This window comes from Strongylocentrotus purpuratus, unplaced genomic scaffold (assembly GCF_000002235.5).
Source record: "Strongylocentrotus purpuratus isolate Spur 01 unplaced genomic scaffold, Spur_5.0 spur5_scaffold_19, whole genome shotgun sequence".
NCBI classification, from domain to species: Eukaryota; Metazoa; Echinodermata; class Echinoidea; order Camarodonta; family Strongylocentrotidae; genus Strongylocentrotus; species Strongylocentrotus purpuratus.
The window spans coordinates 22,882,035-22,888,051 of record NW_022145604.1 but is presented as its reverse complement, the minus strand read 5'-3'; the positions used below and the strand labels follow the sequence as shown (position 1 = coordinate 22,888,051).

At 38.1% G+C, this 6,017-nt stretch overlaps 1 long non-coding RNA gene across 1 annotated transcript; it reads right to left on the bottom strand.

Moving 5' to 3' along the window:
* Nucleotides 1–2,378: 2,378 nt before the first annotated feature.
* On the bottom strand, nt 2,379–5,027 carry LOC115926122. Its single transcript, XR_004064977.1, has 3 exons — nt 4,826–5,027; nt 4,136–4,286; nt 2,379–2,500 (listed from the first exon to the last, which is right to left on the bottom strand). It is a non-coding gene; the product is annotated as an uncharacterized LOC115926122 (long non-coding RNA).
* Nucleotides 5,028–6,017: the final 990 nt, after the last annotated feature.

Genomic DNA, 6,017 nt, shown 5'->3' with positions numbered 1-6,017 from the left:
CAAAACAATAGGTTGATGCAAATTTCATGAGATATAAGGCTCGTTTAGATATGACGCGTCGAAACATAAAATACGGAAATAAGAAGCGTTTACATGTTACTCCATACAAAAAAGGTTTCACGCATCATACGTGAACGAGGCTTTAACGAACGAGGCTTCTACAGGTAAATTTAATACTAGATACATGATAGATTAGATTACATGATACACCGGAGTATTAAATATGATTACATTCCCCATACAGTAGACATGAAAACGTAGCATATAAGAGAGATTCGTGCTCGTAAATTAACGTAAAACATTAACACAGGGTATTTTGATAATAAGATTTACGGTAATATTCCCGGAGTGCTATCGAAATTAAAGCCCTTCTAAAGTGATCGGAGCCCAACAAATTTGATTGCAAAATTTCACTGTAGCATAATGTGAAAGAAAATGTCATTTCAGACACATTTCTGCAAGAACTTTTTTTTTTAAAGCGTTTGAAGTCGAATATCGATGGAAGAATACAAAATTGAGGTTTTCTGCGTCCATGTCGATATTGAATTTCTTGCAAAAATAATCAGTGGATATATTCATTTGGTTTTGCATATCAACGGTTTTTAGAAGTTGTCGCGTAATTTCAAATAGTTTCGTTCTCACCTGGAGTAGACATAGACATCCTGATAGCTGTCCTTATTGGCATGTTGGGAGTGGTTTTGACGTGACAATATTCCTCCATCATGGTGGTTAGATTGGTAACTACCACGCATGGTTCTCTCCCCGTCGTAACATAAAGGTCCTATTACAGGAAGCAAGGGACGAACGATTATAACTATCATTATAGAAACAAGAAAATTTATTCATGTTTATGTTCATGATCATCAAAATAATGTCTTGATTTCCGTATTCTTGACAAATTGTAACCCACTGCTGGGGTTAAGAAATAGACGAACTAGCGTTCCCAATTATATACATGAATATACAAATCACTCATGTTTGCGAGTGCATTAGTGATTATACACTGCAAGTAGATTATGTCACAGTAAGATAATGAATAAGACTTGTCGAGCTCATTGTCCGTCTCGTTGTGACTTAACCCTTATAAGGCCGGAGGGGCCATTATGACCCCCCCCCCCCTACGATTTTTCCGATTGATCGGGAACGCATATGGATGGCGCCCCGCCGCTCGCTGACTTTTTTCTTTCGAGTCTTGCTCAACTTTTAAAAGATTTTTTTTGAAAATCGGACCTACGGTTACAAGGTCACGTGACTTTTTGTCTTTGCATGTCAGCCCGAAAATCGCTCATTTTCGTGATTTGTGTACAAAACATATGGAAAAGTCATTTTTCCTAAAAACAGATCAAACATGGGTTATTGGGTCTTGTTTGAAGTTTAGGTGGTTGTTTTTGAAGTCAAAATAGTTAAATTGTAGTAAGAAATGAAATAAAACAACAAAAACAATGAAATGCATAAGTTAAAAAACAATGAAATACATAAGAAATTATCAAAACAAGGGATAACATAAGGATTAAGCTGGCTCTTCCAAATTTTTTGTCGTATTATTATTCAGAATGGTCTAATGAATATATGTAGTGAAAAAATAATGCTTAATTATATGAATAATATATGATTTATGGGTAAAAATGTGATTTTTATGACTTTATTTGCATAAATTACCATAAATATGCAAATGAGTAAGTTTTTCAAAAACTTGAAAATATCATATTATTCTATACACTTCACTTGACATGCGTGCAAATTTTCGCGGCGATCGGCCGCTTCGCGGCCGAGATCTTAAGGGGGGCCATAATGCCCCCCCCCCCCGGCCATACTAAGACCTCAAATAGCCCGGCCTTTTTAGGGTTAACCAGTGCAGTGCATACTACTCAGTGGCGGATCCAGGGGGGCGTCCCCTGGGGAAAAAAAACGTGTAAAAACACGTTAATTTACCCTTTTTTGGAGATGGCCCCCCCCCCCCCCCCTGGCGCTCAAGGGGGGGGGGTGCGATTTTCCAAATTTTCGAGGGCCCCCAACAAAAATTAGTGGCAACGACATTAGATACAGAGATCTAAAAAAAAAAAAAAAAAAAAAAACAATCACCTTCAAGATTCAGGCTCTAAAACAGAATTTGCTTCAAATTTAGCTGATTTAGCCTCTTCTCCACCAAGAAAGCTTGAAATCCATTTAAATTTAAATTTAAATCATATGAATATCAATAATTAGGATCATAGCATTTTAAATGTTCTAATCAAATGCTACTGCAACCTCTTCAAAAATCGGATTGTAATCAGATCGCATAGTATATGTGGTAGACTTTTAAGGAATTCGGAAATGATCTTAGAGCAATTGTCGGAGGAACACGTATTGTACAACGGCTGACTTACCTTGAAAGTTGCGTTTGGGTCTCCTAGCTTTTCAGCAATGCCTTCACCCAGAGACTGATAGAGGGTCCTTCCAGGATGTCATCCCATGTACCTAAACAGGTTGGGCACCAGGCTGCATTTTCCACAGGGTGCATCTTCAATAAGAGAAACCACATGAGGAGGACGCCCCTTGCAACCGGACTACACACTCATGATAACTTCCCCCAGACGAATACCCCTCCCCCTTTCAATTACCACTTAAACACTCACCCGGAAGCGCATATTTTTTTTACACAACTGTTTAGCCACTTCAGTCAAATATACTGTGAAAACGACTAGAGACAGAGTCTAGCATTACCCTTAGCAGTTTTGTTGGATTGCTGGAGCTATACATGTGTACATACTCGTTATTTGTTTCGGGTTAAATTTATCCTCTCTTCTCTTTCATTATGTATTTCTGTGTTCTCCTTCAATCTATCCTCTTCTCTTTTGTTTTATGTATTTCTTTATTTCTTCTTCAATCTATCCTTTTCTCCTTCGTCATCTATTTCTTTGTTTTAATTAGTAGATTCGTTTCTCTTTCTCAGTATGTATTTCCCTGTTTTTCCTTAGTCTAGATCTATGATCCTCTTAGCTCTTCAATTATGTATTTAATGTTCTTCCTTTGACTTATCCTCTTCTCTTGCCTTATGTATTTCCCTGTTTTACCTTCTCCATCCTCTCAACTATCCTTAATTGTTTTCCCCTTTCTATCATCTATTCCCTTCCCTGGGTGTACGTGCTTGCATATATAGTACGCTGACGACTTAGACTCTTTCACCAGAGCACTTCTTGGAATTTTTTCGCGAAAATGGCTAAACAGTTGTGTAAAAAAAATATGCGCCACCCGGAAGACTATCGCCGGACAGGTACTGGTCAAGGACATAAGTTAATGTAATCACACCCAATTACTCTTCGAACAACTATAAGCGTAATTGCGGGGAATTCTACGAGGGTTGTGGGCTAATGGGACAATCCTAGGTAAATGCAGCTTACACTCCTAGCCCTTCATTCCTGCCTACATTAAAAAAATATCCCAACCTGCGGTACGTGGTGCCTATATTCAGCGGCGTAGCGTGATTCCGGAAATGTATGGGGCACACGCTTTTTTGCAAAATAATACGGTTATCAACTAAGAGAGGGGGTATAGGAGGAGATCGTAGTGTCTTTTGGTCATGTTTCCCGTCCGGTTCCCCCACTTCTCTCACTATTAACATAACGGACAAAGAAAGTGGACAAAATATACAGTTCCTCAGCTAGACAAAGGAACATCCCTTCACTGCTATTATGTAAAAAGGTGAATATGCATGTGACACCTGTTCTACACATTTTTACATAATAGCAGTGAAGGGATGTTCCTTTGTCCACCTGAGGAACTGTATATGTTGTCCGCTCTCTTTGTCGGTCATGTTCATAGTGTCTTTTCCCCTTGTGTCTTGCTGTTTCTACTTCCATTTGATGGTAGGGGGGCATGATCCCATGTGCCCCTGTAGCTATACCACTGCCTATTTTATCACTGTTATATATTTCCCTAGAATCGATTCGATTTTATTTTATATTCGTTTATCTTACACGACCGCAAATATGTCCGGGATATTAACAGGGGGCAATGTTAGAATAACGCAATAGGTCACTGTAATGTTTGCAAATATCCTCCAGAAAATACCGGACTAGGCTTTTGAAACTGCTTGAAGTTGATTTCTTGAAAGGCTTTGCGATCGTACGTGTAGATACTCTAATTTGTTTCTCACCTAAGAGGTCGTTGAATTGAGGTCCATCTTTTATCATGGAGAGAAATTTGCTGGTCCCGTGGCCTACGGCGAGATAAGCAGCTGTCGCCGAACCAATGCTGGAACCAGCGAAACGACGAATCTTGCTCAAGAAGTTAAGTCGCTCCAACTCCTATTTGATACAAAGAATTAAAGAGCGTGCAAGAGTTCTGATAACATTAGCAACAGTTTGTCGGCATTTATGGGTCATTTTAAAAGAATTTCAACACTTCGAATTCGTCTCACCCGGCGGTCCGCTGCAGAATGTAACAGTCGATTTCGTCTTTGTGAAATCAATACCAAGGAAGTTTCATTAAAATCCATCGCATAGACAAGACGAATGACGAATTTGAATGACGCTTTGACGATTTCGATTGCAAAATGACGCAATTTTCCGTTGGCAGCCGGGGACGACGAGATCGATTTGACTTTACCGAAATTGGATACGAAATTATGAAATTGATTGGACAAAGTTAGAAAATGAATTATCAATGACGAAATTGACTATGAGATGTGCAAAATTAGGAAGCTTTCGGACGAAATAAAAATGACAAGAGTACTGATTGAAACAAAGTGTTAAAATGGACAGGAAAACCTAATAGTAGTAGAACTAGTAGTATAGTACTGGTAGAGGTAGTTCTATAGTAGTAGGAATATTTAATCGCTTCTCACCATTATGGCGCCAATATAAGCATTTCCCTGGCTTCCACCGCCTTCCAAAACGAGGTTCTCATACGGGAAATCAACATCGTCAATGTCTTCAGCAATACTCGACAACGCAGTTGCCTGAAATCCGTTCTCAGATTGTTTTGGTTGACCGGTCGTAGTTGATGCGTCAACTTCGTCTATTTCTTTTAGAGCACTGAGTCTCCTCTCGAATCTGGCATTGAATTAGGATGAGAACAAATTTTTTTGTAAAGCCCTAAAGAAGTTTTAATCTGTCGTGGTTTGAAGAAGAAAAAAAGCAGAAGCAGCAACAACAACAGCAACAACAACAGCGACAACAACAACACCAGCAACAAAAGGGCAAAAAATATTGATAACATGATAGCTGAACAAATTTGTTTGTATCTCAAGATTAATATTAGAAAACTTTCAATTTTCCAGACATGTTTAGATTGTGCAATCGACATATAGTTAAACCATAGCTAGTAGAGTCGGGATAGTTATGTCATCTGACTGGCCTGGCTGGAATGCTCCCCAGGAAGTGGAGTATGAACATATACTGTGTGCAGGCAAGCCTAAATCCGATGACTGGGATAATAATACATCTGTAAAGCGCTTAGAGACATCGTGTATGTACAAATAAACAAACAAATGAACAAAGAGAGAATAGATTATCGTTTGTCTAACTAAAGGGAAAGGATACATTTGTGACATTATTAGCACATGCACATTATCATAGCGTTTTAAAACCAAGCATCTACCTACTTTGATGTTTGGACTATAGTGTTTTTATGGCAACCCTTTTCAAGTATAGTTTTCTGACATATCAAATTCCGCCATATAGTTACCATACCAACATAATGTTCTCGCACAAATAAAATTTCAAAAGACCATGGTTTTGATTATAATCAAACTTTAGGCATCATTTTACTTTAGTAATATATCTTTTTTTCAGTTTCTCATTTGAAATATTTATTATTTTCTTAAATTCTCTGTTACCATTGCGACCACCAAAACGTGAGCATAACCCTGACTGGGAAGACTGATATTTTTCATTAAAATGAAATTGGTAGCTGGAAAAAGATTTATGTAACCACTAACATTATATTTTGTTGTTGTTGGATGAAAAATGTATATCATTTTAAATACGTAACCATGGAAATAGCTAAAGGCGTCATTAAGAAAAAAGTCAACAGGT